The 12,770-nt window shown below is 30.2% G+C and overlaps 1 non-coding gene across 1 annotated transcript; it reads left to right on the top strand.

Moving 5' to 3' along the window:
• The first annotated feature begins 7,717 nt into the window (after positions 1-7,717).
• Positions 7,718-10,979, top strand: LOC105332533 (uncharacterized). Its single transcript, XR_010710475.1, has 3 exons — positions 7,718-8,080; positions 9,789-10,016; positions 10,457-10,979. It is a non-coding gene; the product is annotated as an uncharacterized protein (transcript).
• Positions 10,980-12,770: the final 1,791 nt, after the last annotated feature.

Here is a 12,770-nt window from a genome sequence, read left to right as displayed (position 1 = left end):
GGTATACAAATCAATACTCAAGGTTGTTAATATAATCTTCAATCTCAAAAATTTTAATTATTATGTTTGAAAAAATAGCCATGACTACATTTATCCCAATTTTTTTTATTATTTAAGGGGACAGTTATGGGGTACGTGCCATATTCGGCCTCATTTTGGACTATGTTTATACAATCCATTATTTCTTCGTTGAAAGTTTGACCTTCTGCAATTTCTATCTGATTGAAAATAAATTAATTCTACTTAATGTTTAAAGCATTGTCTAGAATTACCAGAAAATGAACGAGCTCTAAATAATTCAAAAATTATATCAAGAAATGTAAAATAATATCTTGCTGTTATATTAAGTCATGATAAGAAAGCTTAAACTTAATCTTTGTGTATTGAAATCGAAATTGAAAACATTTTCCATACAATCAGTTTGATTGCCACTTTATATCATTGTATGATATCTATTTATACCAAGACTTTGTATGAAGGGATAAAAAGAAACCTTACAATACACATAAGTAATCCGTGGAAATGTTAAACAAAGCTAACAGTGTCCTAATCAACCTCTTGTTGGTTCAGGTTTTATTTATTGTGTAGTATTTCTTTTAATGTAATCCATGGTATTGAATGGGTAAAAAATTCTCAAAGCTCTGATCTGAAATGAACTGAACTGGGAGGTTGAAACACAATTAACGGAGACTCTAATCTAAATTGATTTACTTAGGTAGTAAAGCCACCCATCCATTGCAACTAATTACACAGTTATTGATCTCGGGGTTCGCAGTCATCATTGTTGTTGTCTGCCTACTTTACAACAGAAATATAATGCAAAAAATAAAAAAAAATAAAAAAAATAAAGGACATTAATTTGCAATAACATTTCAGTTTCTTTTTATTATAGTTAATTTTTCAATTAATTCATCATTGAGAATTAAAAATACATAATGGTTTCTCCCAAAGCCAACCTTCAAAAAACAAGACATCATAAATAATCTAAATAATGTCAATCGAGTTTTTCTTTGATGAAATGTAATAGATCAAGCGAAGCAATTATCGTCATGCTATTTCAACAATTATTTTGAGTTGGAATGGATGATAAATAAGTACTAATGGTTATGGTGTAATTATTAATTGTAGTTTTTTTTTCATTCATTCATTTATTTATTTATTCTCATATTGTATAAAGCAACATAGAGAAAATACACAATACAGACAATATTAATATACAAAAGCAAGAGTGTTTACTGTGCACGTCAGCCTGGAGAGTTGACTCTTTTATTTATGATATTGATAAATTTACGTAAGTTGTTTATAACAGATATTTTTTTTCATGAAAATAATTTCAAAAATTTGAAAGCATTTAGTCATCTAAAATACATTAATGGTAAATAGGCTTTTCAATTTTCTTTTAAATCTGGACATATCATAATATGGTGATATTCATCGCCAATGTTATTTTTACATAAATTATAAATTGTTTATTTATATGTGTATTGTTCCATTTGCCTGTTTCATTTAGCAGTTTATGATTACTTGTGCTAAATCTAAGTAATGTAGTAATATTATTCACTGAAGCACCAGAGTTTATTTAATTTCTAGGTACAGAAATATTATTGGTAAACAAATTATAGATCAATCTTTTACAAGATGCGATACAATCAGACCTATTTTTGTTTGAATTGATCGAAGTTTGCTTAACAACATTTCAAATCTACTAGTATTTTTCATGTTCTACATTATGCGTCAAACGGACTTAGCTTAGACCACATTCATGTAAATTATTCTGTATACATTCAACCCATTTTAAATTATAATTGTTGTGTTTTGTTAGGCTATATAAAAATGATACAATATATAATGACAATTTTGATTCTTTATCTTTCAACAATCTTATAAAAACACTCAACATTCTAATTTTTACTTTCACACACAATGGATATCCAGCAAATTCACCATAGATCATAAATTTGGTGTTGATATTTTAAGACTTTAAGAGTTTACAAAGTTAAAGATGTAATTTTTCAATTATAGATAAATTTTCAAAACCTCACAATACAGAACCATAGAGTAAAATTGAAACAATAATTTAATCGAACATACCTAGTTGACAATCAATCTATAGATTTGATTCTCTTGGCTTTTTAATTATTGCGTATATAGCCCTGGTCGCTCTTGTTACTATATTTTTTCTAGTACTATAGAAAGAACCTGATCTTGAAAATATAACTCCTAAATATCTAAATTCCTTTACAATATCTATTTCGTTACCAGTGTATATAAATGATACATTAGAAGTTTGTCTGCCTTTACCAAAAATTATAATTCTAGTTTTTTCAACATGTTCTTGTAATTTCCATTTTTCACAGTACATTTGAAGACAATGAAGCTAATATTGTAGATTATCTTCAGTTTTGGACATCAGGACAGTGTCTTCCACTTAAAGCATAATCATGATTCTTAGAAGACAATTTAGATTTTGTCAATTTCTTCCGACAGGCTTTTCAGTCCTGTGCCATTTTCATGTGATAACATTTTTTCAAGACCCTTGGGATAAAATGCAAAGAGAAACGAATATACGTTTTTCCCTGACAGACATCATTATGACAAAGGAAAAAAAGATAATTATTAGATATGTTTGAGCTACAACCATTATACATATTAACAGCCACCTATAAGCACTTCCCTATAATTTTATATCTGCAAAGTTTTTTCCATAATCCTACTCTCCACACTTTGCCGACTGCAGCTTTAAAATCAATAAAGGCACAGAAGAGTTTCATTCTTTTTTTAAGGGGGATGTGCGGCCATCTTGTACATTTGAGAATAAAAATGGAAACATTTCTTGAACTAGCTTGTCTCTTCACAAAACTGGCCAAAACTGTTGTCTTAAGATGAAAAAGCAATGAATATGAGGTTATACATGTTGTTTTGTATGAAAACTATGCAACAAAGAACGGGACAATGCGTTTTTATCACTAAGAACAGCTGTAGAACTGCGCATCTGCAGACCTTTAAAAATCTGAAAAAGTGACAGAGGGGTTATAATTTATTGGTGTCCTCTCTAGAACCATTTGTTGAGAAAAACGTTGAATTTTACACTTTAAGTAGAAACTTTGCCTCAAAATACGGTAACCTTAATTTATCAGTCGACATGGGATCAATTTTCTTGAAGCTTCCGTGTCTATGGAGGCACACTGACGTTACATGTATATTTTCATCGATAAAAATAAATGTCAATTTAAAACAATCTGGACTGAATGTGACAGACATCTCGATACCACTTTCAGTTGTTTTTTTAGTTTTATGAGTATAAATTAAACTGAATTCTGTTTAGAAATAGGGTAGGGGTCTAAACATGTACTGCTTCGAATAATAAATATGCTCGTGCAAATTGGTGGTTTTTGAGACTCATTTAAAGAGAAGAGTAACCTCTTTGAGACAATGTTACAACTTAAGTTAGCAAGCTTTGACCTTTTTCTCCACGAATGGTTGTAGAGTGGACACTAATGACATCCTTTTATATTGTTCAGATTTTTTAATTTTAAATTTACATCTGCAGCTGCGCAATTCTAAGTGATTTAAAATGCACTGTTCTGCCTTTGTATGGGTAATTTGATTACAAAATAACATGTTGAGCGTCATAATTTTTTTTTTATCTTTTGACAACTGTTTCAGTAAACTTTGGACAGGAACAAGCCAGTTCAAGAAATGTTTACATTTTTCTTCACAATTGTAAAAGATGACCGCACATTTACCTTAAGTGAAGACAGTTCAATCAGGGAGTAAAGAAGAAACATATTGTCAATTGTAGAATAGTTTTCCCTAAAACCACCATGATTTTCCCTAATAAGATTAACCTTAACAGCAAAAGTAGTTAATCTTTTACACAATCCAGAAGTAGAATCCTTTCCATGACAGCTCAAAATATCGCCTCCATTGTAAATCAATAATTGTTCAAAAAAGTAATTGCTTAAAATGACAAGGTGAAAATTGAAAGAAAAAAATTTAAACCCAGAGTTATAATTAAAACAATTAAGTTTTATTTTTCTAAACATCACACATTTCACAGATAAGCTGTACTGAAATGTAAAAAAATGATTATATATGTGTCGGGAATTCCACACATCAAATCTTCACGCAGTTCTCTAGTGCAGATTAAAAAAAAATATATTGATTTTCCATATCTTCATAAATTAAGTAAATTATGTATAATGCACATTTCCTAAGGGGATTTTAAAATTTATTAAAAAAGAGCAATAAAAATGGTGTAGATGATACAAGGTTCCCGTTAAATCGCGATCACTATTTTCATTCTATCTATATCCTAAGCGCCAAACGGAATTCGAACTATTATTACAAATTCTAAATGATAATCCGCGTAAGTGCAGTAGTAAATTTTGCACATTTACAATGTATTTATTTTTTGTAAATATTTGTATATGCTGTTCGAATGTTTCTTTATCTTTTAAAACCTATTTTAAAAAAATGAATCATCGGGCAACTGGGTAGATATTTAGAGGATTGGGTGGAAATAAAAATGTAAACTGAAATTAATGATATGTGGTTTAAATACTTTTGTTGCAGTTGACTGTTAATTTTTTTTTTGGTTTTTGACTGTTTGTTCCATATGCAGTTAATTGTGTTAATTAGACATTTTTTCCTCATTAATATTTTTTTGCATTATCTGTTGTATGAAGTGTCAAAGCCCGGAAGCATATGCATACCCAATACATTTTTTTTCTAACGGAGATGAAGATTTAGTGATCTTATTTCTGTTCTAATTTTTATTTGTTACCTTTTTTACACCGTCCAGAATAAGTTTTCTTAATGTAAATTTGAAGATAAAAGCCTGTTTTTAAACGAAGTAAAGGAAGGAACCCCCCCCCCCCCCCCCCCCCCGCAATTCTGAAGTCCCTGTTTTTGATTACATCATCTTGTATATAACTATGGTGGAGTTGTTAAAACTATCTGTTCATAAATATATATCATAACAACATATCGGCAAAAAAATTAATATCTGTCCCCTCAAAAGAAGAATAAAAATGATGATGTTCTACAATGTCTATAATGCAATATTAAAATTTGACAATATTTGACATCTATACTTTTGATCTCGAGAGGTTTTTCCAATAAGAAGTAATTCAACATAAGGAAGCTTCATCTATTATTCAATAATTAAGGAAGTCTAAACTATAAAATAAGAATGTACTGAAGTACGGATGCATTTGTTACTCAAGATAAGGTTAATGACTAAATTACATTGAGATTTATTGAAATGGCGAGACAATGGTTAACATAAATTTTTATTACGGCCTAAAGGTCTTAGTAATATTTAATTTGAGTATTCTTCCTGAACTTAATTGAAACGATTGCACAAATTTACTCCAAATCTTAATCAAAATCAACTGACATAAACCAGTATGCTTTTATTTCAAATAAAGAATCACTCTACACAATGTATTGATAACAACAAAAAAACAAAACTATAATGCAATTAGCAATTATAAGTACTAATGCCATATTGAACATATCTTATTATTTTAAGTAACACCATTATTTCGCCTGTTTTTCTTAAAATAACGGAGGTTAATTTAGTTTTCCACATATTTGAAAAATCATTGAAAAGTCCCTATCGAAAATACAAGTGTTTTACTTGAGAAATAATAATGAGCCTTTTACTGATTGAAATAACAACTGTATGAAAATGCTTTTCGAAAATGTAATTAATTTGAAACACTATCTTTACTGATTTGGGTACTCTTTTAAAGATTTGAAGTAGCATAATTTCAAAGGGGCTCGGGAAGCTTAAATTTTCTGAAAAAAAACCTGTTTAGAGTTAGTAAGAAAACTCTTGTTCCGAGAAGCATATTCAAACTACAACAAACAGGAACGATCAAATAAAACAAAGATCTATTTGTTTGTTAGCAATAATGTTTCAGATTGTTAGACTTCTTTGGCCCTTTCATTCAGAAAAAACCTCCAAAACAAATGAATGATGTTTTAGGTACTTTTTATGATATTGTGACAATTTTAACATTCATAAAAATTAGTAATGAGTATTGATAATAAATAGAGAAACATTTTTTGGTTGAACAATGTAAAAAAAATTGCATTGACTCGTAGAATTTGATTCCATGGCATATGTGCGTTGCGTTGTTGTTATTGTTAAGTTATATGAAAGTTGATACTGAAACGTTATGCTTGATTCGGATGTATGTCAATTAGTGCAACAAAAGGAATATTTTTAACATATCAAAAGCTACAAATAAATCAATTCCTTCACAAATACAATGTAACACTTTTCATACAATCATACTTATGCATGTATCGATTGAGAATAACTCTTCACTAAAATAAAATCATACAATATAATATGTCGCTACTTAATTTAGAAAACGTATAACAAATCTAAAATTATTATAACATGTATAAATATTTTAATTGCAATAGCGAATAAATCATAGTTAATATAAGAAATCCATGTAGAGTGTATTTACATATTTTGACAGGCCTCTTTGGTAAGAACCCATCATAACTATAAATATAGAAACAAAATCACAAACTATCGTAATGTTCCTGCAAATGTATTGTGACGTCTTCATATGTATAATTTTTCTTACAAACGTTTGAAATATTTTTATTCTTACATTTGTAGTGCTGAGTATAAAATGCATCAACTATAATATGCAGTGCTCTACCCATAAAAGTCTAGCCGACACGACAACATAGAGTCGCTTTCAAAAAAGAAGTACGAAAACATATATTATCGGTGTAAGTACATATTTGATATTATTCTGAAGACGAACCTGTGATGAAATTTTGTTATAAATGTTTAAAAATATTCTCTAAACCTAAAGAAATAAACATATTTACTTGGCAATGTCTAAAGTGTACTAAAATAGATAAATATTCGCACATAAAGAGTCATACTTATGATAGACGCCTTACATAAGTATTCAAAAATAAAAACAAAAGCTAAAATAAAAGATTTGAAAATAACAATGGTACTGTAAAAAAAATGTACAGTTTCAATCACCGTTGATTAAAGATGCTTAATAACGCATTTTTCTGTAAGAGCGGAAAATAAATTCAAGACAAGAGTATAGCCGATGATCAAAATCAAGCACTTTTTTCGACTAGCACTCTCCATATACATCTAGCTATAACGGTTACCTTGAAATTTCTTAAAATTGGTTAACTTATAAACTCTATTGCATACGGGTTTTTTTTTTTTAAGAAATCTGAATTTGCCTTGGAGACCTAGGAAAAAAACCCCACAAAAAATATCAGTTATAACGATTTACCGGGGAACTATGTTTTAAGTACGCTATCATAATTGCTTTTTTCTGTATTACAAGTTGAAAAAAAAATGTTTTGGCGTATTTTCTTTATATAACATTTACTTCTACTGTACATTAGAACATTTTTTGATCGAATGATTCTAAATCTGCGTTAGAAAACGGAAGATTGATTATTATATACAAAGTCATCCCATGATTAATGTCAGATTTTTGAAGTCTTAAAGCTAGTGATGGATGATAAAAATATCAATATCCCTATCTTCCATCTGATCTAGATTAATTTTTCATATCCATTTAATAATTGTTATTGACGAGTCAGGTTGATACTGAAACGTAATGCTTGATTTGGATATATATTTAGATCACACACGTTGTTTAAATAGGGAAACTCTGGTAGAACAATGTGTTAGTCGAATGGAAATTGATTAGATATCAGATCAGAAACGCGCACTAAGATTCTTCACACAAATCCATGCTTTCAGACTGGAATCAAGTCTTGGCAATGTCGGTTTACAGTATGCACATTTTTTTTCTATTTGCTCTTTGTATAAGGACATCGTTTTCAGATATTTCTGTATTTTTCCGAAAGGAAACACGATTTCATTTCGACCGAGAGACAAGCATACAACCTATGATTGTACAAAGTTTAACGAAATGTGCAATGCAATGTGCTTGCATAACTAAATGTGTTTCGTTCTTTTACAACGATTTTGATTCCCTCTGTCAATTGGAAGGAAAAATATACATGTCTTTTGATGAAAACAACAACGATCCATGGATATATTACGGTAAGGGATTGTGTTTAACTTTTTATTAGCTTTTACTTTGTTAAATACGAAGATCTTAATATTATTTTGTCTAAAATCCTTACAAAGTTTTTGAGTTAATGTTGTGTATTGCTAATTGTGTATGATGAATAATAAACAAAAGAATAATTAAAACACAATCATTATAGATAGGTGATATATAGTACATGTACTTTATTCATCAAAACACTTAAATTGGAACAATCAATAATGATAAGCAACAAATCAACTGGTTCAAGAACATTATAAAATAAAATGCAATGCATCAGTTTTGATTCAATTAAAACATATGTTCATATTTGATTAAATTATAATGTTTATATTCAATGTATTGATAAACTGCATCAATTGTTCAAGAACAAGCCAGTATAAATAGATCAAGCTAATGCTTTGAAATTGTATTCATAAACTGTTATACAATGTATATACATTTTGTTATTGATAAACAATGAAAGACTGATATCAATTTAGATAAACATTTTTATAAATATACATTGTGTCTAAAATACTTTGATGTGCATCTTGTTTGTTTTCACTTCTTTACAACAACTAAATTCATATTAAATAGTATTACCATTTATCATTGAAAATTTATACAAAATAACTACGATTAAAATTCGTCACTAATAGGTAAACCCCAGAGAAAAGACTTAATGAATTAATTGCATGACAGGTACTGTGAAATCTACCTATAACGTTATATATATTTCATAAGGTTGTACCGGTATCAGTAATAAATCAGGTAAAAAAAAATGAACAATTTAGAGATTAAAAGGTTACATATTAACAAAAGGTTAAACATAGATTGGCGGATTTTTCATATAATTATAATATGTGAAACGCAAATGGTTCTAAAATTACAATCACTTCACTTCCGCACCGACCAGGGTTTGACCTTCAATACCATTCTCAAAGCAATGCGCCTACCTGCGCAGTCAAAAGAATTGCTTTTATTATTACTTGTGTAATTATTACACATGCAGCTTAGAAATGGTTACGCGTAATTAATAGTCACGACAATCAATGTGAACCGCGTAATCCATTCCCGCTGTTACGCTTTACGTTGCATTTAAAATAAGATAAAATACAGTAAAACATAGTTATTGCGAACAAGCTTATAAAGAATTGATGATTACCTTTCAATTTGATAGGGCATGAACAAACATTATGCACATTAAGTTCTTTTATACAACATTCCTGAAAATAATTTCTCAAATACTGTGCATTCGGTGGATACCAGATTTTGTGGATTTCGTTTTTTTGGTTGATCTTGAAAATTAAAAATTCATTTAAATACATTTAATAGCATTGTCTTGGTAGGATCATTGGCCACGCACTTTCTATCCCTTGAAATAAGATTTTTCATAAAATCAACTACAATTAATCGAAATAAGCTTTTAAAAAGATTCTTAATTTATTAAAAAAATTATTTATAACATGGAATAACAAACAATACAGTTGATTCATATCTTTTTGTAAGATGTTGAGCAAATGTTTTTTAAACATTTTCATCTATTTGGATGGTATGCGTGAAAGTTGCAAGAATAGTTATGATTGAGGAAGTTGTTTATATTGCCTGCCTAACAATGCCACTGTAGTGATGCCCTTACTTTGAAGAACCGAAATTAAGTGAAACGAGATGTGGTAAAAGGACCTAGAAGATACTGATTAAAATGTTGTCTTTTTACAGAAATGAGAATGACGAATGTCGCAGCCTTCAAGCCAGTGACAATGAGTTCTGAACACAACCCACCTTCCCATTCCCCACATTATGCAGTGGATGGTCAAGTGAAAAACACAATATTTGGGAAACAGTGCGCACACACATCGAATGATCCTAACCCGTGGCTGACCATTGACTTGGAAAACACCTTTGACGTTCATTACATCACGCTGTTTAACAGAATCGAGACTTTGGGTAAGGAAGGAAATGTACTTTAGAAGTAAAATATCATTTAGATGACAATATACATATTTTAACCCATGTAAAAACATCCATTAAAAACAAATTTATTGCGAAAGAAAGAAGTGAAATTGTGTGATTCTAAAATATGTTTTATAGCTACCACGTCAGTGCTACAAAATACATTTTGCTGAATGATGAATGATTGTTCTCAGATAATAGAGATATTTTTTATGTTGTTCACTAATGATCTTTCGATAAAATCTTTAGGAGCTACATTTAACAAATTAAGTGAATATTTTAAGCTAAAAGGAATTAAAATACTTGTAGATAGTAAAACTGTTTTAACAAAAATTTATTTTTAAGAATCGCTTTCTAAAATTGAAATACGGAGTTGACTGTTGTCACTTTTTAAAGCTTTTGTTCGCAATTTAAACCTGTTTGTTTTTTCCTAGGTGAGCGCCTTCGTGATATTTCTGTCTATTTGGGTGACGATTATGTGAATGGGCCATTTCCGGTCACATGTGGCAACTTTGATGGTCCGGGTGAAAATGCAGAAGTTGTTCATATTGTGTGTGATAAACCTGCGCATGGCCGGTTTGTTAGAATTCAAATGAACAATTTTCAACAAGATAATTATTTAACTTTGTGTGAAGTCAGAGTTTTGGTTTAGATTCTTTTTTAAATGACGCTAGCAAGGTATAGGTGATTTTTTAAGCATTATCAAATGAACATTGCAATGTTTTAGTATGCAGTTGTAACCAATCGATTTATTCCTGCAACATTGGTGTAAAGAAATACCGTATATGTAAAGAAGTCATTAAGTTTGTATAATTAAAGGAATTTCTGGTTTTGAGGAATTTCAGATCTTAGTGTCCTATTTCGAGTTTGTTTAGCCTAAGGACTCCCCATTTCAAATTGATGTGCATTTTTGTGTAAATGAATAACGTACTACTTATTATATAGAGTTTGAATTCCCAACTGATGAAACCTTTAATTTTTTCACAGCACTGTAACATGAAAATATATGTTGGGTAAACCATACAAGATGATTTAATTTCTCTCTCTTTTTCATTAATTTTTCATTTTCAGCTCCCACTTTTCTTGGCACCAATAATGATCTTCAATCATGCATATAAAAAGCCTTGCTTAAATTCACGTCATTTTGTCCACATTAATGGTGGATATAATTAACAAAAAGCGCTAATTAGACACGTATCTTCACTGAAACACAAAACACTCTTTAGAATTATAATATTTTGCATTAATTAAATATGGCAGCTAACCATATCATTTTGTTACTGTTATATTCCTTTCCTGACTGACTTCAGCCACTAGAAAATTAACAACACCAAATTAATATTAATTCACATATTCATTAATGCAAAGCATATAGTCATACATTAAATACAATTTTGGATAGAAATGGCAGCGAATGTTGTAGGAGTCAAGGGAGACAACTAAGATACCATAACAAAATTAGTGGCTTCGCTTATGTAAGTGCCGTGAAGCCCCATGCCCGACACGCATAGTGGCTAGGCATACAAGCTGCAAATTCGGTGCTAACTGGTATTAACCGATAGGCTGATTTAATGTCCGACTTGGCAAGATATACCCCTCCCCCTCCCCTCCTTATTTGGCAATCATTGCGACAGCGTTACCTGAATAGGTCACAGAGATCTGTTCAGAATCGATAATTATTTATTTTTAGAATCAGCTTCTGGATAAGATAAATGGTGAATCAGACAAAAATCGCCATTTTCAATTGGGCACATGACCTAAAGGAGAAACTTGCAACTTGGAAAAAGGTGAATGCAGAAAAAGGGCCTGCAACTCTGTCCAATAAAAATCTCTCTATAATTTTCTAAATACTATTTGAATTAACTTGATAAATGTTTTGAAAAACAGGGTAATCTAGGGCAAATAGTGTAGTTTGAAACAGTGCATAAATCCCTGCCTGAAAAAAAAAAGAAAAGTTGGGTAATTTTGGGTAAAGTAAATAATTCTATCTAATTTGATGGGGGTCTTGACCATCTTATACAGCTGACTTGTTGGTTGAACACTTAGAAGCTGGGTGTTTGCTTCCGCTTTTTCTACAAATGTGCTTGAATCTGCATCTGGAAAAAAAATTCATATTTTACATTCATTAAAATGATAGTAATACTGAAATACAGCAGGTATGATGTTTTCTCCTAAAAATTGCTTAGTATTGTTCACTTGAGTTTACTTTCTGAATAAGCCTGACAAGTCACAAACAATGGCCAAGGTTCCTGGCTTATTATACCTCAAGATGATTCTGGGTTGCTAGATTTGCGGAGACGATAGTGCTCATCAGATTTAAACCAGCCTTAAGATCTAGCCGCAGCTAGCCAGATAACATGCATATATATAAAAAATCTTGTGCCCTGGTTCTTTAGTTTTCCAGCATGTTACATTCATGTAAATCATAAAAGCATCAGTCCATTGTCAGGAATGGACCAATGCAGACAATGCAGAATTTTCTGTCTCTAATTTTAATCTTGATAAACTATCCATCCCAAAATTTTTGCTTTAATTTCAAAGCACGTGCTGGCTTAAATTATCAAAGCAACTAAATTCAGGTACTGGAGTGAAGTAAAAAAGATTGAACCTTTTATTTGTTATGATTTTCTTATAGCTAGATGATAAATAGGAAGAGGAAATTGCTATTTTAGATAACTCTTACTGATGCTGACTACCTCAAATTGGATATCATGTACCTAGTACAGTCACACACGTGCACCGTGATAT

The sequence above is a fragment of the Magallana gigas genome, chromosome 10, assembly GCF_963853765.1.
Source record: "Magallana gigas chromosome 10, xbMagGiga1.1, whole genome shotgun sequence".
Lineage (NCBI taxonomy): Eukaryota > Metazoa > Mollusca > Bivalvia > Ostreida > Ostreidae > Magallana > Magallana gigas.
This window is presented reverse-complemented; position numbering and strand designations above follow the sequence as displayed.